Raw genomic sequence first — 25,442 nt, 5'->3', positions numbered from 1 at the left:
CTTAGAAAACCTGACTGGTGAGGCTGAACAAGTTGGATAGCATGTTTGAGAAGGAGGGATTGGATTTCTGAAGAAACCAGGTCTGACATGTCTGTGGAAAATTTTAGAGGAGGAGGGCAAAACAATTGATAAGGGGTTTCGTAAAACTCTATTAAATAACCTCTGACAGTGTCGAGGACCCAAGGGTCTGAAGTAAGCTCCTTCCACCTGTGGAGAAAGAATTTTAGATGACCCCCTATGGAAAGATGGCCAGAAAACGGGCTTACCTGTGGGAGGATGGGTTTTGGAATTACGGTGGTTTCTGCCCCGGAAGCCTCTGGATCTTTGAAGGTAGAATTGTGGTCTGAAATCTTACTGTTGAGAGTTAAAGGAGCCTCTGTAGCCTTGAAAACTGGCGTAACGGCTGGTAAAGCGACCCCTTCCTCTACCGGCCCTGGCAAAAACACGAGCATTAAAAACCTTTTTGAGCGACTGTTGTGCTCTATCCAGGGACGCAAAAGTTGTAACATATTTGCTTAATTCCTTGATGAAGGAATGGCCAAACAGCAGACCGTCAGCTTTGGGGCCTGGGTCCATAATGGCAAGGTTAGACAACTTAGGGTCCAGTTTGAGAAGAAGTCCTTTTCACTGTTTGTGCGTCATAGCTGAGTTTGCATTCCCCAAAAGACAGAACGCACGTTGAATCCAAAGAGAGAGCTCTTCAGGATCCACTGAATCATTATTTAATCTGGCGGATTCCGCCATGCCAAAGATGCGGGCTAGAGGACCCACGATATCTAAAACTTTGTCCTGACAGACTGACCAGGCTCTATCAACTCCTTTGCGCAGGTCTTTTCCAAATTTTGAGAAAAAGGTTATCATGGCAGTATCTACAGAAGGGGTAGACGTAATGTGGAGAGATAGAGAAGGTCTAGGGCATATGGATCTGAGCTTAGCTCGCACTTTTTTATCAAGAGGGAGGCGTAGTTTGGCTGTGATGTAATTAGCGACATGGTCCGAAGGCAGCCACTCCATGGAATTAGGATGTGAATTAAGAGGGGATCGAACATAGGCATCCAATCAGCATCTAGCAGAGGAGTAGAGGAATTAAGGTATCCTGACGCTGATTTAACATTTTTGGTAGGAGGACCAATCCAAAAATCAGAATTACTGATAGTATCCAAATCATTGTCAGAATCAATATCATCCATGTCGTCATTAGTATCTTTTATTTTATTATTTTATTAATCACAATTTTATGGGTTGAGAGAATATGTTTAGATTTAGCTTTACTCTTAGAACCCATAGAGTTTTTCCCCTCCTTGCTAGGAGGCCTGTGAGGAACTTCGTCCTCCGTCCTGTGAGGTAGACTCACTGTCCAAAAGTGCAGAAACATTAGTTTGGGTATTACTAAAAGCCTCTGTGGCTTTGCGCTTTCTGCTTTCCCCCCGTAGATAGGGCCATTTGTGACTGTGACAGACAGGATGATACAGTATTCTCTAACTGTTTAGATATTTTTGACATGGAGGCAGAAACACCCTTTGCCACTGAGGATTGTATGAATTTAGTTAAGTTTTCTGAGAAAAACTCATTATCATCATTATTTTCCTCAAAGAACGAGGAAAAATCCATTTTAAATTAAGGAGATACATTTGACTGGTAGAAACAGGGTTAATTTTTGAGGAAGGAGTGACTCAGAGAAAGGGGCATGTAAAGAAAGTCTTTCTTGCCAACTGGAACGTGAGGTGAGCAAGGCCGCGCCTCCAGGAAGTGGAGACGACGTGAGGCAGAGAGAGAGAAACTCAGAGTGCGAAGGAAGGCTAAAAATAGCCGCGCACTGGAGCGACGCGCAGTAAAATAAGAAAAACCTGCGTCCTGAAAGTGTGGAAAGCCAGGCGTCTGCAGAACTCCAAGCGCGCTGGACCGTTGTGAAGAAATTCTAAAACGGCACAGAATGCGCGATAAGCACGAGGCTAACGGTTGTGTCGACCAAAAAGGAAAGAAAGGGGGAGGGGCGCAATAAGCATTTAATGAGAAAACACTGATATCGCTATAAAAAAAGCGCAGTAACACATTTAAACAGTAAATGATTAAACAGTAAACTTTATTAATGTAAGGAACGCAATAACGATATACTTAGCTTGACTGTGAGCAGCAAGAAAAGAGGGCTGTTTGCAGTCAAGATTGGTATTTCTTTGTGTGTATAGCGTTCTGTTGTAACTATTTATTTCCCATTGGTAGCTTGTTCTGCTAACCATCAGGGATTGGTTAATATTCTTGACTGCTGCTGCTATTCAAATTAAAGCAGGAAAAGAAAAAAGCATAATAGGAGTCTCCGATCTTGACAAAATTATGCTGTAAGGGTCAATCAGAGAATAGAAGGGATTGAATCTATCACAATGACATATGATGTCTTTTAGTGATCTATGCTGGCTGCCTATTAACAATTCTCTATTAGCCAACCTTTGTGAGTGCTTGTTAGCAATTTGATATACATGATTAAAATTAATGATTTTACTGTATATAATTAGAATTGCTAATTACAAATTTGAATACCACTAGCTGTGCCCTGGGCATATGCAAAGGATTGAATGAGCACATAATGAGAACACTGTTATAGTTCACTGACTCACACGTCCTTACTTAAACTATGCAATGTGTACACAATAATATATTACTAGGTGCATTGGCAAATCTACCTCCCTACACTCTTCTCCAATCTATCTCACTCTACTCCAGTCTCAGCTGCACTCCAATATAAACAACTCTACTCCACCCCACTCCAATCTACCTCTCTCCATTCCACCCCAATCTACCCCACTCCAATCTACTTACTCCAATCCACCCAATCTACCCCACTCTATGATGCCCATGCCACTTCAGTGTAAACCACCCCACTTTACTCCCCCCAAATTACAGTACTCCACACCAAACTACCCTACTGTAGTCTACCTCATCCAGTCAACCCCTCTCCAATCTATTTCAATGCAACCCATGCCAATTTAGCCCACCTTAACTCAATGTACCGCACTCCTTTCTACCCCAAAACATATCAATCTACCTCACTCCACTCTGTCCAACTCCACTCCAACCTACTTCACTCCAATCTACCCAACTCCACTCCAATCTACCCCACTCTAAACTACCACACTTCTATCTCACTTCACTATACCCCAGTCCACACCAATCTACACTACTGTAATCCACCCAATCCATCCCACTCCAATCTCCCCACTCCACTCTACTCACATCCCATTCCACCCACTCCAATCTACTGCACTTCACTCTTCCCCAACCTACCCCACTCCAAACTACCCTAATAAATCCCACTACACTCTCACCTGATCTACCCCACTCCAATCTGCACCACTATACCTAAATCTACTCTAATGTAGTCTACCCACCCCAATCTACCCCACTCTATCCCAATCTACCCACTTAAATCTACCCCACCTCATGCCAATCTACCCCACTCCCTGATGTATACCACTGCACTCTACTGCACTCCACTGTACCCAAATCTACCCCAGTTTACCCCACTCCAGCCTACCACATTCCACTCCAATCTTGACTCCACTCCAATCTATCCAACCCCACTCCACTGCAATCTACCCCACTCCACTCTACTCCAGTCTACCACACTCTATTTGACTCTATTCAATCTAACCCACTTCACTTCACTCCAGTCTACCACATGCCACTCAAATCTACCCCACTCCATTCCAGTCACCTACTCCAACCAAATACACCCCTTTCCACCGCACTCCAATATACCCCACCCCAAACTACCCTACTCCAGTCTATCCCATCCAGTCCACTCCTCTCCAACCCACCCCACCCCAAACTGCCTTCAATCTACTCCACCCTACCCTAACCCAATCTTCCCCACCCCATATCAATCTACCCCACACCACTCTATCCAATTCCACTCCAACCTACTCCACTCCAATCTACCCAACTCCACTCCAATCTATCCCACTTCAAACTACCACACTTCTATCTATCTCACTCCAATCTTCTCCACTCCACTAAATTCTACCCTACCATAATCCACTCAATCTATCCCACTCCAATCTACCCCTCTCCACCATAATCAACTCCCACTCCAATCCTCTCCACTCCAATCTATCCCACTCCACTCCAGTCTACTCCACCACACACCAATCTACCCCAATCCACTCCACTTTTCCCCAAACTACTCCACTCCACACAAATTTCTACCCAAACTCTACCCATTCTACCCAACTCCACTTCACTCCACTCTACCCCGCCAATCTACCACACTCAACTCAAATCAACCATACTCCACTCCATTCGAACCCACATCACTCCAATTCACCCCACTCCAATCTACCTCATCCCAACCTACCCAACTCCACTCTACCCCTATCTTCTTCATTCCAATCTTCTCCACTCCACTCCAGCCTACCCTACTTCACCCCACTCAACCCCACTCCTCTCTAGCCTACCCCAATCCAATCCACTCCAATCTACCCCACTTCAGTCTACCACATTCCATTCCAATCTATCCTAGTCTAATCCACCCAATCTACCCCACTACACTCCAATCAACTCACTGCACTCCACTCTTCCTCAGTCTATCTCACTCCACTCAAACCTCGAATCCACTTCAATCTCGCCAACTCCACTCTAATCTACCTCACTCCACTCTATCCCAATCTACCCCACTTCAATCTACCCACTCCAATCCACTCAATCTACCCACTCCACTGTACTGTAAAATACCACACTCCATTCTACTCTACCCATCTACCCCACTCCAATCTACTTTATGCCACTCAACTCTACCCTACACCAGTCCAATCTAACCAACTCTATCCCAATCCACCCCACTCCAGTCTTCCCTACCCCACCCCCCAAACTACCCTACTCTAATCAACCCCATCCACTCTATTCCAATCTACTACACTCCACTCCACCCTAACCCAATTTAGCCCACTGCAATCTACTCCACCCCATCCCAATCTACTCCAAACCATTCTATTCAACTCTAGTCCAAGCTACTCCACTTCAATCTACCCCACTCCAACCTACCACACTCCGATCTATCTCACTCCAATCTACCCCACTCCACTCCAATCTACTGTACCATAATTCACCCAGTCTATCCCATTCCAATCTCCCGCCCTTGTACTGTACCCCACTCCACCCTAATCTACCCCACTCCATTCCAATCCACTCCTCTCCACTCCAATCTACCCAACGTCATTCTACCCAAATCCACTGCACTCTGCTCTTCCCGTCTATCCCACTCCACTTCAATCTACCCCAATATATCCTACTCCAATTTACCTGACTACACTCCAGTCTACCGCACTCCACTCCAGTCTACCGCACTTCATTCCAATTCATCCCTCTCCACCACAATCTACCCCAATGCAATCTACCCACTCCCCACTCCAATCTACCCCAGTTTACTGCAATTCAATCCACCGACTCCACTCCAGTGTACACCACTGTACCCCTCCCCTTCTTACCCTACCCCATCCCAACCTTTCCCAATGCTCCAATCTACCCCACTCTACTCCAATTTACTCCACCCCAAACTACGCCAATCTACCACCGCTCCATTCCATCTACCTACTATGAACCACCAATTCATCCCACTCAATCTATCCCACTACACTCCACCCAAATCTATCTCTCTCCAGTCTATCCACTCCACTCACCCAAATCTACCCCACTGCAATCTATGCCACTCCACCCATTCTAATTCAGTCCACCCCACTTCACTGTTTCCAGTCTACCCCATTATATCCGACTCCACTCTTCCAAGTCTACTCCACCCCTACCTACCCCACTCCTATCTACCCACTCCAATCTACACCACTCTAATCTACCCCAATCTACTCCACTTCAGTTTACCCCACACCACCCCAATCTACTCCAATTCAGTCTACCCCATTCCAATCTACCATACTATTCTACCCAACCCTTCTGTTCCAATCTACTCCACTCCATCCCACTCCACTCTAATCTACACTAATCCACACTCCTCCACTCTTTCCCAATCTACAACACTCCAATCTATCCCACTCCACCCTAATCTTCCCCAGTACACCCCACTTCACCTTTCCCTAATCTACCCCACTCCAATCTACCCCAATATATCCCACTCCACTGTACCCCAATCTACCCTACTCCTATCTACCCCACTCCAGCCTACCCCACTCTAATCTACCCAATCTACTCCACTTCAGTCTAACCCAGTTCAATCTACTCCACTCCAGTCTACCACACTATTCTACCCAACCCTTCTACTCCAGCCCACCCCACTCCATTCCACTCAGATCTACTCCAGTCCACCCCACTTCACTCTTCCCCAATTTACCCCACTCCAATCTACCCCAATATATCCCATTCCACCACAGTCTTCCCTACTCCTATGTGCCCCACTCCACTGTACTCCATTCCAATATACACCACTATTCTATCTACCCAACACTCCTACTCCAGTCTACCCCTCTCCAATCTACCCCACTCCAATCCACCCCAATTCACCCCACTCTTCCCCAATCTACCCCACTGCCCTAATATATCACACTCCACTCTACCCTGATCTACCCTACTCCTACCTACCCCGCTCCAATCTACCCCACTCTAATCTACCCCATCCTCTCCTCTCCATTCAACCCCATTCCACCCCATTCTACCCTGCTCCAATTTACCCCACTGCAATCCACCCCAACCATTCTACCCCACTCCACTCCAGTCCAAACTACCCCACTCTACTCTACCCCCACCCCAATTTCTGCCACTAACTTTTAGCAATGCTGAACAGCAGCCGCACTGTTGTACAACATGGCTAGAACACATTTCCAAAGCCAATAGCTCTCGCGTAGGCGAGCCCTATTGGCTTTCCCAGTGCTTGTACGTTTATGCCATCTGCATATTAAGGTAAGCAGGGTGTTCTGTTGAGAAATGTATACTTGTGTGTGCACGGAGTGGTCAGAGAAACAAAATACTCATTGGTTCCTAAGACTATAAAGAATGTGACTGAAAATTGCTGCTTATGATGTAGAAATGGCAGGCAGTACTTCATTCGGTAAATAATAAGTGCCTGGACCCAAAGATTTACTATGAAGCCCAAAATCATGTACAATTCCAAATCCGTATCTGCTGTCAGTATAGATAGTGACTCTCAGATTTTCAGCTGCTGGCATGCCTTAGTAAGGGCAATTAATTCTGCCACTTGTGCGGAAAACACTCTTTCAAGCCAGGAAGCTTCAATGATACCAGCTATGGTACACACAGCGTAACCGGCTCTCAGCATTCCGAGTGAATCTCTCAAACAGGATCTATCAACAAACATAATGCAGTCATTTTCCTTTAACTGCATATCTTGAATATCAGGTCGGGCTTGGAACATAATTCTGTTACCTCAAGACAATCATGCTCCACTTCCTCTTCATTATTAATCTTGGTATTCTCAACAGGAAGCAGAGTTGCCGGGATTAATACAGTACATCGCTTCAGTGAAACATTAGGTGACCCCAATATAATTGTCTCATATCTGGTAAGTCGGGCATTTGTCATGTGTTGAGTTTTGGTTTGAGTCAACAAAATTTCAGCTGAATGAGGAACCATTACTGTCAAGGGATGTCCCATCACTATGCCTTCACACTGTGTGAGGCTTTGACCAACTGCTGCTACTGTGCGCAAACAACCCGGTAAGGCTGCTGCGACAGGGTCCAAGGTAGCTGAAAAATATGCTACAGGGCGATTTGCACCTCCATGGACCTGTGTTAAGACAGACAAAGAACAAGCATCACGTTCATGACAAAACAATAGAAAAGGTTTCGTGTAATCAGGCATACCCAAAGCTGGTGCCCTACACACGCACTCTCTCAATTACATGAATGACTCAAGCTCTTCTTTGGATAGGGTTATGGTGTACGGTTGATCCTTAATCTCTTTACCTGTTAGGTTTATCAAGGGTTTTGAGATAATTGAGAAGTTTGGTATCCACTGGCGACAGTAGCCCACCATTCCCAAAAACATCCTGACATCTCTCTTTGTTGTCAGGGGGTTCATTTGCAAAATAGCTGTCACCCTTTCCTTTGATATTCTCCTGGACCCTCTCTCAATCAAGTGTCCTAAGTATTTCACCTCTTGCAGCTTCTTTGGCGACACTTTATGTCCGTTCTTTCCTAAATGATTCAGTAAGGCAATTGTGTCATATTTACAGTCATCTTTTGTCCTGGACGCAATCAGCAAGTCATCAATGTACTGTACTAGGGTCGAATTGAAAGGCAATACTAGGGATTCTAAGTCCTTTTTCAATATCTGATTGAAGATGGATGGTGATTCAGAAAACCCTTGAGGAATTCTGCACCAACTATACACCTTGTCCAGGAATTTGAAACTGAATAAAAACTGGCTGTCCTCATGAAGAGGCACCGAAAAGAAGGCTTGTGACAAATCTACAACGGTGAACCATTCAGCATCGCACGGAACCTGAAACATAATCACTGCTGGATTTGGCACTATGGGGCAACACTTCACCACAATCTCATTTATTTTTCTCAAGTCCTGCACAATTTGAACCTTCCCACAAGGCTTTTTCAGACCCATTATTGGTGAATTACATGGACTGCTCAATACCTCCTTCAGGACTCCCTGTTTCACAAAGTCTGCAATTATTTGCGACACCTGAATAAGGACATCTTGTGCCATGTGGTACTGCGGCACCTGAGGGAATACTGCATTTGGTTTCACTTGAACTTTAACTGGTTCCACTCCTTTTATCAGTCCCACTTCTTTTCCTGTCAAATCCCACACTTTCTCTGTCACTGTTCCCTGTAATTCAGCCGGTAAGTCAGTCACTGTAAGCATCGGGAATAATGTTATCAAAGGGTAAACTTAATTTGCGGTTTCTGCTTCCGACTCTGAGAACTGATCATCAACCCCTTCATCATCACTGTTTGTCTGCACCTCAATCCCATCATTGGAACATGTAATCGAACATTTCGTTTTGCACAGTAAGTCTCTTCCCAGTAGGGATACCGAACTTGAATCGCAGACTACAAACTTATGCAGTCCCTGGAAGTTGCCAATCTCAACTTGCACTGGATCTGTAATTGGATTCGTCAAGTACTGGTTAGCTACTCCGATCACTCTTATAGTATGCCCAGAAAGTGGCAATTTCGGAACCTCTGCACTCCTGACCGTGGAGCGTGTAGCTCCGGTATCAACCAAGAATGAAACCTTGTGACCCATTACCTTTCCCTCTACATAGGGTCCCCTCTGGTCTACTTCTAGGGATGCTGCAAGCCTGCACTCTTCACTGTCTGAACTATCATCCGACCATTCCTCATTCATTCCATCTTCACCACGCAATGGGAATTGCTGTACTGTATTATTTTGGCTCATCACTTGACCTGTGACCTGCTGAGGAAGCATCACCTGTTGCTGTCCCATTGGAGCCATTGGTAGTTGCATTTGCTGTCTAGGTACCATGGGAACCTCCTGTTGTACTTGCTGCATTTGCGCTGGCTGAACACGCAGCATTTGCATTTGCTGCATGGGCTGTAACCCCTGCATCTGTACCATGTTATTTTGAAAATTCGGGTTTTGATTTCTCAATTTTGGACCTCTCATATTTTGCAATGTACCGACATTAGTGCTTTGTTGAACGACACCGTCCTGCACCACATTTGGGCATTCCCGCTTCCAATGCCCCACACCCCCGCACGTGTGACATGGTAGACATCTTTTTCATCCCTTGTACATCATTTTGAACCACAACAGTATTCAAGTCTGGACCGCGATTCACAAAACCTCGACCTCGACCTCTTGGTTGTGCCTGAAACACACCATTCCCTTGCGGTTGTTGCTGTATCATATGCTGAATCCCATTTCCCTGCATTCCTGCCTGTGCAGCCCTTATCTGCATCACCATCACTTTCTCCTTCAACTTTTTCTGCTTCAGCTCAATCTCATCACTACAGTATTTTGCATACTGTAACACCTCGTCAATCGGCTTCGCTTGCCAACAGATCAAATGATTCTTAATCATCTGGCTAACCTCTGGTCTCAACCCTTCAACAAATCTGAACACGAGATGATTCATGTCTTTCGGTTCAATGGTCTCAGTACCACTGCAATGTTTGAATACCTTCAACAACCTCTTATAGTAAGCATGTATTGATTCCTTAACCTCCTGCGAGGTCCGGTCGATTTTCTGCCAATCAGTCACTTTCGGCAACACTTTCTGCTTCAAAAACTCAATCACTTTATGATAGTACTTCATCACCCCCTCAGAGGGTGCTCCGGTCACCTTATCCCTTGCCAGCTCCTGCGTTGGCCAGTCTACCCCTCTCTTGCACTCAAGCCATAAGTCGGGCGGAACAATGATCTCAAACAAGGTATTCAGGTCTTCCCAGAGACACTTTGCAAGCTTCACAAACCTATCTGTTTGTTGGTACCACTCGATCGGTTTCAACCTCAACCTGGGATAATCATTTGTGAAAGATAGGATGTCTCCCCTGGACCAACGTACATGAATTAGAACCCCACCAGCTGTCTCTCTCATTGGTAGCATTTTTACCGATTCCGTATCTGGTGAAGCTTTAGCCTGACTTGACCCCGGACTGTCACCTTTCTCTTTATCTCGTTTCTTTGCCCATCTGCCTTCCCACTTTTCTAATGCTCCCCAGATTTGTGCACTTTGTAATATTTCTTTTAAATGCGCTTTCATTCCCGAAGACCTCATCTGGTCGAAGTCCTTGGAATCAAAGTCTAATCTGTAACTTCTTTTCAAGTGTTTAGTATTCTCAATGTCGATATTGTATTTGTCTGCCAAGTTTGCTAATTTCTGATGTACCTTGCCTACTTCTTTAGTAATCTTAGGGCACCGGTATCTCAATTCTGTTTCTGTGTATGACTCTAATCTGTTTACCCCCATTGTTCCATCCACTAATTCAGCAGCTTCCACGCCCAGTCTCACAAAGTTCAGGTACTCATCTTTCCCCAACCTTTCCGGTTCCACTGCAGTTACTGTAGTTTTTTGCGTAGTAAAGGTCTTCTCTAATCACTCATTCAACTGTTGTACCGTAAAACCTTGTAAGGAAATGTTTCCTGCATGCATCATCGGCGACTGTGAAGCATTCGTACTTATTGTCTGTGGGGTTAACACTCCTAGCCCTGCCTGTCTCATTGCTTCCAACGGTGCTTCAACTGGGCTAAGGTCTTTCAAAGACCTTGGTTTTTCAACCGCTTGCTCTCCTGGGGCCATTAACTGAGGGGTTCCTATGGACCCTCCTCTTATTACATCTTGGGTCATTACTCCCTGATCACATACACCAGGCTTACCTTGTGCATACAATGGCACCGGTGGACCAACAGTAATTGGCAATAATATTGCAGCTGGTGTCTGACCTGGTCCCAAACCTCGTGGAGCAGCAACTCCAAAGGTCTGATTTTCTGAAGCCGGGGCAGGTATTAATGGAGAACCTGCTGCTGGATCATACCCTGGTATCAGTTGTGGCTGCGGCTGGGGCAGCAATTGCGGAGTTGATTCAATCTGCACTAACCTCAATTTTGTACATAACGGGTCTGGCAGCACTATCAGATTTGTAGTAGTCTCTAGTACTGGGACGTTTGGATAGATTCTCTGTATCTGTGGTGGAGGTTGCAACTGTATCTGCATGTCTGGCGCAGTGGGTACAATGATACTATTCTGTATCAAACCCGTATCACTAGTCTGTACTGTATCAGTAACTCCCTTCTCCTGCGTCTGGTTCCCAGGACCAGCGCTAGTGCTCGGAACATTATCGCTTACCGCATAAGGTGGCGGGCGATCATGTAATATCTGATTTAGGAATTCTTCATCGTCTGAATCATCTTCTTCTTCCCAAGATCTCTTAGTCTCTTTAGACTTACTAGAGTCATTATCTGTTTTACATGTGGCTTTCTTTCCCTGTGTCTCCTCTCCCTGTGTTATTGCTGGGAACAATTTTAATCCATCAACTATTCCCCATCACCACATTTTGCTTTCATTATCCCACCTAGCTTCCGCATAAGTCTTTTCTGCCCTTTTTATTCTTCTTTGGAATTTTTCTTGTCTCTGTTTAAGAGCCGTTAAATCCCAAATCGCTAAAGCCTCATACTGAGCTGGCCTCGGAGGTGGTTTCTGTACACTTACCATCCACCTTAAATTCTCTAGAACTTTCGTATTGAACGTCCCGTGTTCTGGGAACGCCAAACATCCCTCTTTTTCTGTCAATTTGCGCCACTGTTTGATCCATAAACAAGGCGCGACACCCTTTTCCTCCATGACAATGTAAGCTGGAGTTCCCTCAGGCGGTGTAGGCTCCCCTTCACTCGCCATAATGTATGTGTCTCCTTCCAGAGCACTCTTAAAAGCTTTGACAAAATTCATCTTTTGCGTCTTTTCTTTTGTTTGTATTTAATCAAAAAGTGACTTTAATTCCCAGGACACTCTTCACCCACCTTTCTCAAGCTATTGTCTCTCACGGACGGCAGCCAATCCTTGCGCGATCCCTCTCGACAACTGACCTATCTCAGCGCGGCGCTACTGACGTCACACTCACACACTGCAGCTGACAAAGTCTTGCGGCTCATCCGCCCCTCACTGGATTCACACCAAACTAATGTAAAATTCCTGCGAGCACCTCTAACAACAACACAAATTTGCCAGTTTACTACAGGAAGGGCACACATTCGCTTCAGAACTTTACAGAGATTTCACATGAAGCCTCGGCCGCTACTATCTCCTTCTCAGTTCCCGCACCCGCAAGCAGAATACGACCCGCAAATTCTACTCTCGACTTGTCAATGGTTCGTCCTAGTGCACTTTAGAACTTGCGAAATCTCCATCGATGGTTTCACACATACAATTTGACTCAAACTCGACTTGTCAACCACGCCCGATTGACCTATTTAAACCGCACAAATTACAACATAAACCCAAGTGTCTCCTACACTTGTCAATATACTACGGAGTCTTAGACCACAACGGGTCGGTACATAAACAACCAACCACGTGGATAATTTTGAGCACAAAGCGCCACACTCATAAGAAGTACGCCAACTTCCCTACTCTCATACTACGGAGTACGCCCACTCCTACTAAAACAACATTTACATGGCCTAGATACACACAACTTCACAAAACACCTGCAAAATGCATAAGCTGAGCAAGCGCAAACCCTACACCACACATGCTATGATGCCGAGAACATTCCCAACTCACTTAGGTAGGCTCCGAGATCCCGGGAAAGTCATGGTGAATTTAGAAACACATCATACCTCCAATTTGCATTATCTCACAAAAACAGTCTAAACAAGAATTGTCCGTCCTAGGGCCCCAAAGGGCCAAACCATCCTCTGCTACCAGAACTGTTAACGCGTCCCTTTATGATATTTTATTACACATCAGGACTAGTTTTAGGCCAATGAATCTTTTGACCCAGTTGACAGACACCTTAGGACGAGATAGCTAATCAATATATCAATCAATACATCAATAATGTCATCAATAGTTATCACGACAATGCATTTTACTTTAGTCAAAGTCATTAATCAATTCAAAGACACTACCATGACCTTTCAGCCATGAATAACCACACCTTGATTAGTAGAATTTTATGAGTTTTATTCCCTATTAATTACAATCTATAAGCAGATACGTTAATCTCAACACCAAGAAACATAATAGCATAGTCACGATATGGCAACTTTGATAAGATTTCATTAAAGCGAGAATCACAAACATCAGAACATAACACGGCATGAACATAGATCAAGTTTAGCAGAGTGTCAATAACGCGTCAGTTCAACAAAGCATAATCTCGGTCATTTGTCTATTTGTATCAGTTTTGGTGAACATCTGTCCTAACCTCCGATTAGCATTCGCATGTTGGGCTTCATGCAAAACAATTTAGAATACTAATTTGGAAAACATCTATCTAAGGTCTCTGTCAAAAATAAGCAATTGGTACATAGAAAGGAAAAGCAAACAGACAAATTACAAATGCATTGTCATAATTACCCTCCAAGGTTTAGGTCAGCGCACAGGTTCAGTCTTCGTCCTCAGGACATCAGTCAATTCCCCATCAGTCAAACACAGCTCCGGGGCAAAAGGGCACTTTCCTCATAAGGAGGTAAAGTGTAACATGGACAAATCTAAGGGCAAGGATGGTTTTAAGAAACCTCCCAAGTCACCAAACAGAGTGACAGAGTTTCTGGATAAAATCAATAGCATTCCCTACCTAATTCTAAGTGACTCCCCGTGACATGGGTTTTTATCCCTTTTCCGTTGTACATTCCCCCAAGATTTTATTGGACATTTGTTATACCCCACTATCTTTAACCTATCAGAAAGTACATTAGGTAACCCAACTCTTCACCCCATATTATTTTACAAGTCTTTGATTGATCTTCATAATTGACGTCTCCTGAGGTGGCACGTCCGGTATGATTTCATCTTTCTGTAATTCTTTGCACATCTTCTGGTCAGCAGTTTCATTATCTTCACTGGTTTGAATGACCTTGTACATTACATTAATATACACTGTTTCAATTTGCCTTTAACATTTCTCTGCACACAGTGAAGAATGCTTGAGAACATTTCTAACATGGTTACATTCGTCTTCTAATTTTAAGGAAAAGAACACGCAAGGTCGTGTCCCTTTGTGAGTCAGCATACTGAAAAATAGAAAAATGCATTTAATATGAGAGCCAAGCAGCTAAGCCTCGGCTCATGCTAACTTAAGGCCTATGAGGATTTCAGCACAGATTCAATAACGCAATAATTCGTACAAACTTATTTAAACATAATATAAACATTTTAGTCAGTATTGTTAGTCTACGTATACATTGGCGGCCACTCCCCGTGGTCACATTTCAGGTGCACGTATTAAGCAAAATTACTATTATAGTTTCTATGCAGCATTGTCACACATTAATTCATAAACATTTCATGTTAATATAGATTATATAAGCTACACTCTGTCAGTTCTATCTTGACAGTGGCACCCACTTTTGGTTAAAAACATCTTGGGCCTCTTTTAAACACAACATTCCAACCTGCAACCATACCGGTTTCATGGAAGGTCTCTGCTTTTAACCCAGTCTGCAAGAAGGCCGATGTGGAGGACTCGAGTAGCAATCGGCTAAGTCATGTTTAGGCAAAGGCCTACGCAAAACTATTACTTGAGGAGTTCGAAGAGTGAGTGAATGAAATGCATTCGTTTATTAATTTGCTCAGTTAATTAAAACCGTTGCAATAATAGATCATAATTAAGACTTCCTGTTTTCTGCTTTTACTGATTTTTAACGGATAAATGCAGACAGAAAAACATTTATTTTCCTGTCTGTATTTATTTCTAAATGTGTATAAAAACCGAGATTGAGTTGTTTTTTGAGTGATTTTAAATGGCGTCACTCATGAGTGCAGGGCCCATAGCTGTGCGGATTGACTGGTAAGGGGGTTAAAAAATAAAGGAATTTTAATAAAGAGTCTTAAACCGCAGTAGATATGCACAACCTGGATACTGATACTAAAATTTGAATGTTTTCTTGTAAGTGCATATTTTATCATCTGAGCGTGTTAATATCACTGAAACCTGTCAGACATTCAGGTATAAGTGCCATTTTTGGGTTAAATATATGTAGATATACACCCTCTCCAGCTTCACTTTTTTCACAAAACCCAAAATAAATATGGATAAATACAGATAAAATTACCATAAAATAAGTAAATAAATATGGATAAATACAGATGGAAATGTAAATAAAATACCATAAAACCAGCAGCCCTAATCATAATTTAAATCAATGAGACTTAAAATAACTCCTTGATGTGTGTGTGGGGGGGGTGGGGGACGGCGGGTGTGTGTGTGTGCAAAATTAGCAAATGAAAATAAAATGCCACACTGTCAAGACCCTACAATTTTCCTAGCCCCAGACTGACAGGGACACAAGCCTAAAAGAGACAGCATGCCCTGATACTGTGGATTACAAATGTGATGAAGATGAACTGCATTCATCAGGCAAGACTTAGAGACCCAGCCGAGCTTCTGTGCAGGGTGAGATCATGCAGTGTTCAATGGCCACCAGAAGTTGTTGAGCCACCAGTCACTTTATGGCGTTCGGCTTGCTTGTTCTTGAGATTATTAGTGACTGTTTCAATTGTCTTTAAGTACCTCACCATGCAGCAGTTTATCTGTAAATCATCTGCGACAAAACATGCCATAACCGTCTGTCTGCAGGTGTAAATGCCTGTCTTGACACTACTTCCTCAGTGCCTCCTCTAGTCACTGTTTCTGATTTGCAGTTGAAATGTTCCCTCAGGCATTTCCACCAAGTATTCTCTGGAAGGTGTGAGCTGACTCCATTACGAGAGGGACATTGAAGTGTGTTGACCCTTCACCAAAAGCTTGTGCAGTTATTGCTTTTTGCATCATAAAGAAGCTTGGCCTGCAGCATTTCTTCTTCCTCCTTCTTTATAGACAAATTTAGCCTTTTTAAGCCTGCTTTTTGTTGACTCCCTTTAAAGATCACTATTTATTGTGCAGAAGAGGTGCTTTCTTAACAGTTTGTAGATTTTTTGAAAAGCCTAATTTGTACCCACTGAACTGCCATTCCTCTCCCCAGTCAAGCACCTTCCTGTGTCGGGGCCCTGGTTTCACCATGGTTGCATGCACTTCGCCTAGTGCCTTTAGTTGTATGAGAGCTATAGCGCTTGTTTCCAGCATGATTTCTTGTGAAGGTGGTCACTACTCTCCTAGTTGATAAGAGGAGATTTTGTGGACTAGGGTGATGGTTACGAAGGTGTAGTCTATTGTTGTGTTAGCCATGGCAGAGTGATATGTTGCTGCTGGAGGGCAGTGTTGAGGGAAACAGCTGTTCAGAGCTTAGAAGCTAAGATCACTCGATAACTGCCTAGAAATGTTGTCCTGCCTTCCCCATTTGTTGTCAACCTGCAGAGTTACTTGCCAGTGGAAAGATTGTTGTGCCAGGAACTCATCATCCTCCGTTGACCCTAATAAATACAGATTGAAGTCTCTTGAAATTATATAGTCAGAGGTCTGTTCCTCTCCTAGTAGTTCAAGTACCTCACGTGCCAATATGCTGGCTCCCTCAGCTTTGTGCCTTGGATGCAGATATACATTTATTATTACTATCTGTATTTCTATGTTTTCCGATCTAACTGTTACTCTGATGGCACATGAAGCATGTAGTTTGGATGACTAAAGATGCAGCTCTTTGACCTTACTGATCCTTGCATTTGATGAGTATATTGCAAGACCTCCTGATAGGCGACTAAATCTTGATCCTTGGGAGGCAGAAAAGTGATATATCATAAAGCCTTGTCGGTGCAATGTTGGAACTAGCCAGGTCTCCCATAGAAGAATGAGATCAAAGGATTGCAGATAAAGTAACACCTGTAAGTCTAAGGTTGTGCTTCTTAGTCCATTTATATTCCAAGAGTGTAGGGGTAGAGTGCTCTTCTGGGATTGTGTGCAATTCCTGCTTTGTCACTGAGCTGTCTTGTGGCCGTTTATGGTACTTGCTATCTAGGCCCAGTCTTGTGTTACTTTGGCCCTTGTCAAATGTGGTGGAGCCGTCTGGGGGCTTAGATTATCTTTATGCAAAGGAGATGAGCTCCGGGCGCTTCTAAGCACTGAATATGTTTGCTTTTTAGAATTCTAATGCCAGGGTCAGAGTTTGTTTGGCCCCTATCTAGCAATGGCTCAGGATAGCCCACATTATAATGAGGCAGCAGCTTTATCCCCCAGAGTCTAAGTTGTATTTGTTCCTTCAAGACCCTCTTAGCAATGTCTAGAGACCTCCATGTCGCTTTTGTTGCTTCAATACCTAAATAGCTGCTAACTTCGACAAATTCTATGGACAGCAAGTCAGATGATCTCAAGTCCTTCAATCTGTTTATTGCTGTTAATAGCTGTAGTATGTTCGCCTTGTTTAAGATGTCGCCTTTCCCTTTCGACTTGTATTCAGGAATTAAGATAGTCATGCTCGATTTTCTGTGTTCCTGCAGCAGAGTGGACATGCCTATTGGGAGAGAATTTCAGCAGTGGTGGAGTCGGTGAGGCTTGATGGCTCAGACAGACATTGGGTGTTGGGTCTGGTAGTGTAAGTCCTGTTGGTGATGAGGCTTGGTTGCTCGTACAGGCATAGGATAGTGATGATATCAGTGGTGCCGCAGGACTTGTTGATGTTAAATTTGCTTCAATTTTAAATGATGGGATGCAGTTTAATCTGGCTGCCCCCTTTCGGGGAAGTCTTTTTCTATTGAAAGTCTATGTCCCACACTGCCGGAAGTAGAGCCTTCCACTACCTGTGTATTAGTTAATCTGCCTGATTGTGGTAGGGGGCCGCCCCTGTTTCAGATCTTAGTAAAGTAAGAAGACGGGTCCCCAGCTATTGTCATGTCATTTACTAAAGAGTGGGGCACAGCCTGATTTTGAGGTTGGCCTGCCCCATGAACCATATATCTCATGATATCATTTACTGAAAAGTGGGACGCTGCCTGATTTTGAGGTTGGCCTGCCTGGAGGGGTTGCACTTGGTCTTCTTTTGCCTCCATGTTTGTGTCTAAAGGGGCATGGCTGGATGTGTTGGGTGCACACGAGGGACCGTTGAGAATGATTGATGACTGTTTCAGTTGTAGATCCCACTCAAAAGAAAGCTGTAATGTCCGCATTCCTTATCCGGCTCCTCCTGCTTTGTTTCTGATATGGGTGAAGAGTAGTGCCCTGCGCAGATGTAGTAGATCCTTCTTTCAGGAGTTGCAATGGCACACCCCTTAATGGTGATTGTGAACTTAGGGGATCAGCCCCCTGTTCAAAAGCCACAGGCTTCATGTTTCATGTGTTGATCTGTAGGGTCATGCCTTCCAATTGGGGATGTTCCATGCTTGTGCCTGCACTTAAACTTCCTGCAAGATTGGGTCAGAGCCAAGAACAGGTGCCACTCTCCCTAGGGGTGAGGCAAACTGTATGAGCTCTGTTACAAGTTTTGTTGTTTGCTTTATGTCCATCAGGAGTTCACTCAGCATTGAAGGCAGGGTTGATAGTTTCTCCACGACTGGAGAGCAAGAGCAGCCAGGTTGCAAAAGTTGAGAATCAGCTTGGGCTCACTTAATGAGATTGTCACCAAGTTGCTCATTGATGATCAACATTAAGACAGCTAACGGCCTCAGATGCAAGATTTGAATACCATCTTGTCTGGTTGGTACTGTAAGTCTTGACAAAAAGCTGCTTGGTATTCAAGAGCGATGGCCATATAATGTCTATCTGATCTTGTTTCTCCTGTTTTGATTCACTTTTGGAGGGTTGCCTACTTTTACCCACAGGTGAGTTAGATGAATATGAAGCTACTAACTCCTCCCATTCTTGCACTGTAAGATAGGAAATATCGCAGCCTTGGTCCTGTTAGTCAGCCTTGTCTTTAGGCAGGTCGTTGTTTCACAGTTGGAGAGAGCACGGCTTAATGGTCATAGTAGAGACTTTACTGGGACTGCAAGGAGAAGTGACAGGACTGAGGAGCTCGGACCTTACAGGTGAAGATTCTTCTTTTTATTGGCTTTTTTCATGCATATTTGACCCAGTTCCTGTAGGCACTTTATAGGTTGCTTACTTGACGACATAATAAGTGAAGCAACAGTAACATCGACTATTGTGGTGTTGTCAAATCCCAACCGTCCACTTGTGGCTCTCCAGAGAGGGACACTCCCTCTCCCTCAACTTCAAATTCATCTAGTAGGACACTCTTGAGTTCACTTGTCACTCCCGGCTGGAGGCCTGCATACTCCCTGTCACCTCCTGTTTCTTTATTAGGTGCATCCTCTCCAGTGAACTTCCTTACAAAGGCTGCCATTTCTGGATGTTCATTTACGCCTGCAGATGCCAGTTTAATCCCATTCTCACTTTTTGTCTGCCCCAAAGGGTCAAAGAGAGCTTCCGCACTTCCCTTGGAATAGAGGACCACCACCGGTTGTAATGGAGACAGGAGCCCCTTAACCATGTCATTACTTGAACAGAGCACTGTGCTGACCTCTTTGAAAAATTGTAAACTTGGTATAATATTTTGGCTGATAGCTTTGTGTTGTGACCTTTGCTGCCATCTCTGAAGCTATCTCTTGAGTATGTGGAACAATAAGAGCTTCTCCTACGTGAGCCTTTTTAATGTTGGTCCCAGTTGCATCGTGACAAATCATTTTTCTTTTGTTAATTGCTGGCGGGTCCTGATGCCTTACTGTTCCCGATCTCATTTTGCAGTACTTGTACTCTGATGGGCAAAGTGTTTTTGTGTTTTCTTGTACTTATGTGTTAATATGCTGAGCTGCGAGGAAGACCACTTGACTGAAAATGTCTTTTAATAGGCCGTTTGGTAGATTTAAACGTTTTCAGAAAATTGAGAAATTTAGAGAGGCAAAGTCTTGCGACTGGCATGGCAATGTACTATTGTACAATGTCATGCAATGTCTGCAATGTAGATGTTTGAAGTTGGCCTGGTATTTGGTGAGCACCTATTGTATAGGTCCAGGTACCCCCTATTAGTGAAGTGTAGGCAGTGTCTAGGAGGCCAGGGCTCTCTAGAGGTAGCTGTGGATGAGCAGCCAAGACTTATCTGGGAGACATGCAAAGTTTACGCAATACCACTATTGTCACACAGCACTTACACACATGAAAGACACGGTAACACAAATACTAAAATACTGTATAGGCAATACCCCAACTGGAGTTAAGTAAACACACTATATTATTTACACATTAGCAATCAGGAAATAGCATAGAAAGCAATAGGCATTGGTAAAAGCAATAGCAAACAGTGAGGGTTGTAGCTGAGGGTCAAACCATATACTAAAAAAGTGGAATGTGAAAGGCAGTCCCCCCACCCATGGAAGTTGAATCAGTAGAGGGGAGGTGGAGGAACTAGGAACCCCAAGAGGTAAGTACCAGGGTGTACCCCCTCCAGCGACCAGGAGAGAAGAGGGTAAGTACCTGGTTTTCCCCAAAACCAACAGGAGGACTTTGGAAAAAGACTGTGCAAGACTCAGGCAAGACTGGAACAAACCAAAGGTGGATCCTGACAGAAGAGGACCTGCAAAAGAGCAAAAGAAAGGGGACCAAGTCCAGTTCGAGTTGGAGTGTCAGGCTGTGGCAGGACCCACTACCCACCCTTCTGTGGAGTGGGTAGACAGTACACGGGGAAGCCATTTTTACCCGTGTACTGGACACAAGTCACTACCTATGTCCAGCTACATAATGGTAACTCTGAACCTGGGCATGTTTGGTATCAAACATGTTGGAATCATACCCCAATACTGTTGCCAGTATTGGTTGTATGATTCCATGCACTCTGGGGCGGAGTTCATACTGGCACCTATGCTCATGCAGGGCTGCCCTCACACACAGGTACCTGCACCCTTCCCTCTGGGCTAGGAGGGCCTACCATAGGGGTGACTTACAGTGAGTTGATGCAGTGACCTGTAGTGAAAGGGTGCATGCACCTTTTCATGCAGGCTGCAATGGCAGGCCTGCAGACACATTTTGGATGGGCTCCCGTGGTTGACACAATACATGCTGCAGCCCATGGGGAACCCCTGGTGCCCCAATGCCCTGGGTACCTAAGTACCATATACTAGGGACGTATATAGGGGCATCAGTATGCCAATTGTGGGGTGTGCTAAGTCATAAACAACCAAATTTAGAGGGAGAGTGCACAGTCACTGGGGTCCTGGTTAGCAGGATCCCAGTGAGCACAGTCAAAACACACTGACAGCAGGCAAAAGTGGGAATAACCATGCCAGCAAGAGGGTACTTTTCACAGTAATATTAGAGATTTATCAGCGTAGGAGGTCAGCCAGGCCCATTAATTCTTATTGGGACGGTTGTTTCATTGTTGTTGTTGTTATCTGCTGTAACTGGCAATGGACTTGTCTATGCTAATACTGGTATAGTTGGCAGACGCTGATAGAGGCTGGCAAATGGTGGTAAATGCTGGCAGATGCTGTCTGGGATGCTATCTGAGGAGCAGGTTGAGCTTGAGGGGCAAGTTTAGCAGCAGTCGAGTAAATAAGGTTAAAACTCTCCTGCAGTATTGCCACTGGGGCTGCATGGTCAAATAGTTCTAGTCAGCTGACCTGATCTGCTTATGGTATCCCCGTACTCACAAAGCTCTCAGAATGCTCTCAGTGATCTAAGAATCTTCTAACATTCGCAGTTGTCTCTGTCCTCTTACTCAGCTTGTCACCACTAAGAGAACATAGTTAGGCTGTGCCACTATGTCTCTGAAACTGAGAGTGAAAGGGTGGTAACATCTCGAGTAGTCACAATTGGTGGTCACATTTCTGTACAACGTGGACAAACGTTAACATGTAAGCTGTTTTAATTTAAATGATTCACTGCAAAATATATACGAAAAGTACACAGTAGATGAAATGTTTCAGTAGAATTATATAAGAATTCCTGAAAATATATTATGTTATATTGATTAAATATTACACTGTCGCTGACGTCCTTTGAACAGTGGCTTCTTCTGAAGTTTACGGACAAAGCAGTGATATCAGACTTCTGTACCATTTTTCTTCAGGCCCCCCGATTCTGGGATCCTCATGGACAGCACCTCTGGGGACAAAAACTGGGCAGAAACTTGGCTCCCACAGAATGGGGAAAAATATACTACAGAGCGCATTATACAGCTTGCAACTGGGCGAGCATAGAAGCAGCAGTCAAAATCACTACTTACTGGTATCAAACACCTCCCTAAACTTCAACAATGCCACATGATCGTCTGACTGCTGGAGACAGTGTGGTGTGCAGAGAATGCTACTTCATATCCTGTGGGACTCCCCTAAGATCTCCCAGTTCTGAGACCAGGTCCTGCATGACATAGATACCCAACTCAATACCCAGATACCCAGGTTTCCGGCTTATGCCATACTCGGCCTTCCTAATCCACTCAAATTTCAGTTGAAATCACATAGTGGGTGACAGATTGGTCTAGTGTTGGGAGCAGTCCACCAGTCGATGCTCGCATTCTGGGGCACCACTATGGTTCCTACACATCGGGTCCGGCTTCATAGACTCTGGCATATACTGGGAATGGAAAAACTCTCTCTGACATAGATGTCCCAAGGAAACCCCTATAGCAACCTCTGGATCCCATTTATTTTGTTACTATCCCACAAATCTAATGAACTGACATGACCTCGGTACCTAAAGCTGTTGCGACTCTTGAACTGTCCGTAGCTGGACTTATGTTTTAGAATGTAATGCACTCACAGCCGACTCGTCCTATTTTTGTCACTCTGCATGTGTACCCACCAGAGGGTGGGCTAGGGAGGGGGGAGGAGTTTAAAGTTCTTTGTATGTTAAAGGACGTTATATTTCCTTGTTTACTTCGTCTATTGCTAATGGTATTATGAAGCTGATACTTTTGAACCACAGATAACAATAAAAAGATTTAAACCATACATATTACTCTATATAATCATTTTGTATTTTAACCATAAGTAGCAGAATTCATCTAAACTGAAGTATATTTCTGTTTTCAAGTAACTTGGCTGGAGTGAAGGCCTCATACCTTTCCTTGTTTAACCTTCAACATGAAGTTGGTTTTCATGGTTTTTTTTTACAAGCTGCAGGTGTCAGGATGAATTGTGCTCAAGAGAAAAGAAGATTTTTGAGAGCTCATTATTGTAAGGGTAGTCCTTTGGGAGGATGGTTGTAACATTTCTGAAGTTCCTGGGAATGTGAAGGGAAAGCAAGGTCATTGTGGAGAACTTCTGAAGTCAAAGTGATAATTAAAATCAATTGACAGACTTGTTTTTCAGTGCAGACATTTTAATTGTGATGTAAGCTTTAACCAATATTCAACTTAAAAGGTATGATGTGTCCAGAGAAATGCAGATTCCTTTTGTCCTTAGGTGAGAGCAGACCTCACTGAAATACTACTAGACTTAGATTCTCTCTTTGGCTTTATGCAGTTGCACCTCTCACAACAATACTTCTGAAGAGTCTGTTTACTTATTCTTTTTTTTTAGAAATCTTTAGTATTAGAATAGGTAAAATGAGCTTAAATGGTTAGGCAGGAGAATGTTATTTTAGAACTTAAACATCAGTCTTTGGTTCTGATTTTCTGTATTATCACTATTGAGATACTTGTCTTTCACATGTTGGTGAAGTTTAATGTTGCACAACGCTTCAATTCTACATTGATTGTATACATTTATACCATGATTTTGAGACTTATTTATGTAAGATTGACTTTTAGTCTTTAATAAAATATTTGAAACTTGAGATGGTCTCTGAGACTTAGGGCCTGATTACAACTTTGGAGGAGGTGTTAATCCGTCCCAAATGTGACGGATATACCACCAGCCGTATTACGAGTTCCATAGGATATAATGGACTCGTAATACGGCTGGTGGTATATCCGTCACTTTACATTCACTTTTGGGACGGATTAACACCTCCTCCAAAGTTGTAATCAGGCCCTTAGTGTGTGGCTCATTGAGTTACTCTGTAATTGAATTCGAAAAACTAGATGCAGGTTCTCTCCATCCTTTGAAACTGAGAAGAAAAGATTCTTTGGACCCTAGAATTATTGATAGGGCCCAGTGCTCCTTCAGATGGTAGCAGTAACATATGGTTCTCTTTCCTAAAAGGGGAGAACTAAAACCGTGTTTTATAGTAGTTAGTTCCTAGAGCTCAATCCCTAGATCCCATGTCCATAGCTGGAGAATCGACGAAGTCGCGGAGAATTGGCAGAGAGTTGCGCTGGTAGCAGGAACGTATCAGTAGGGTTATGCATTGCAGCAGTTGCACCTAGCTTGAGGTGATTGTGAAGCTGAATGATGTCTTGCAGAGATGTTATGTGTGTTGTGTGAATGTGCTGATTTATAAAGAAGTTGAAGAGGTTATTGTGTCCAACAAGACCTAAGATCCATGGATAGCTTAAAAGGTGTCGAAGACACTATATTATATTGTCTGCCCAGATGTCGTGTTCATTATGGGGTGCCACCAACGAAACAGTTAAGATAGGGATATACTTTGTGTGAATGTGAGATGATTGGTATAGCGGAGCTTAATGCGCAAAGTGAAACTGTACTGATTAATGGTTATACCCCACAGGTCAAGGTTTCATCAGAAGTGTTGTTTGAAACTGTTCTGTCTTTAGTAGAGCAGACAGAAGGTTGCCGCGCTGTGGTTGGTGATTGTGTCAGAGTAAAGGATTGTGGGTACGACCCTGTTCGAGCTGAAATTTCACTATAATTGTTGACATGTAATTGCAAAAATTAAATGTTTTAAAGTTGTTCAATGCTTGTTTAGAGGCGATGTTTATACCCCAGTGGGGGGTGGGGGGGTGTAGTAGCACCCCGGAAGTTACTTCAGGTCATTCTATGGCGGCAATTATAGGGCTTCACTCGTGTTTGGCTTGGTCAATGG

Source organism: Pleurodeles waltl, chromosome 1_2 (assembly GCF_031143425.1).
Source record: "Pleurodeles waltl isolate 20211129_DDA chromosome 1_2, aPleWal1.hap1.20221129, whole genome shotgun sequence".
Lineage (NCBI taxonomy): Eukaryota > Metazoa > Chordata > Amphibia > Caudata > Salamandridae > Pleurodeles > Pleurodeles waltl.
The sequence above is the reverse complement of the archived record's forward strand: the minus strand, read 5'-3'. Positions refer to the sequence as shown.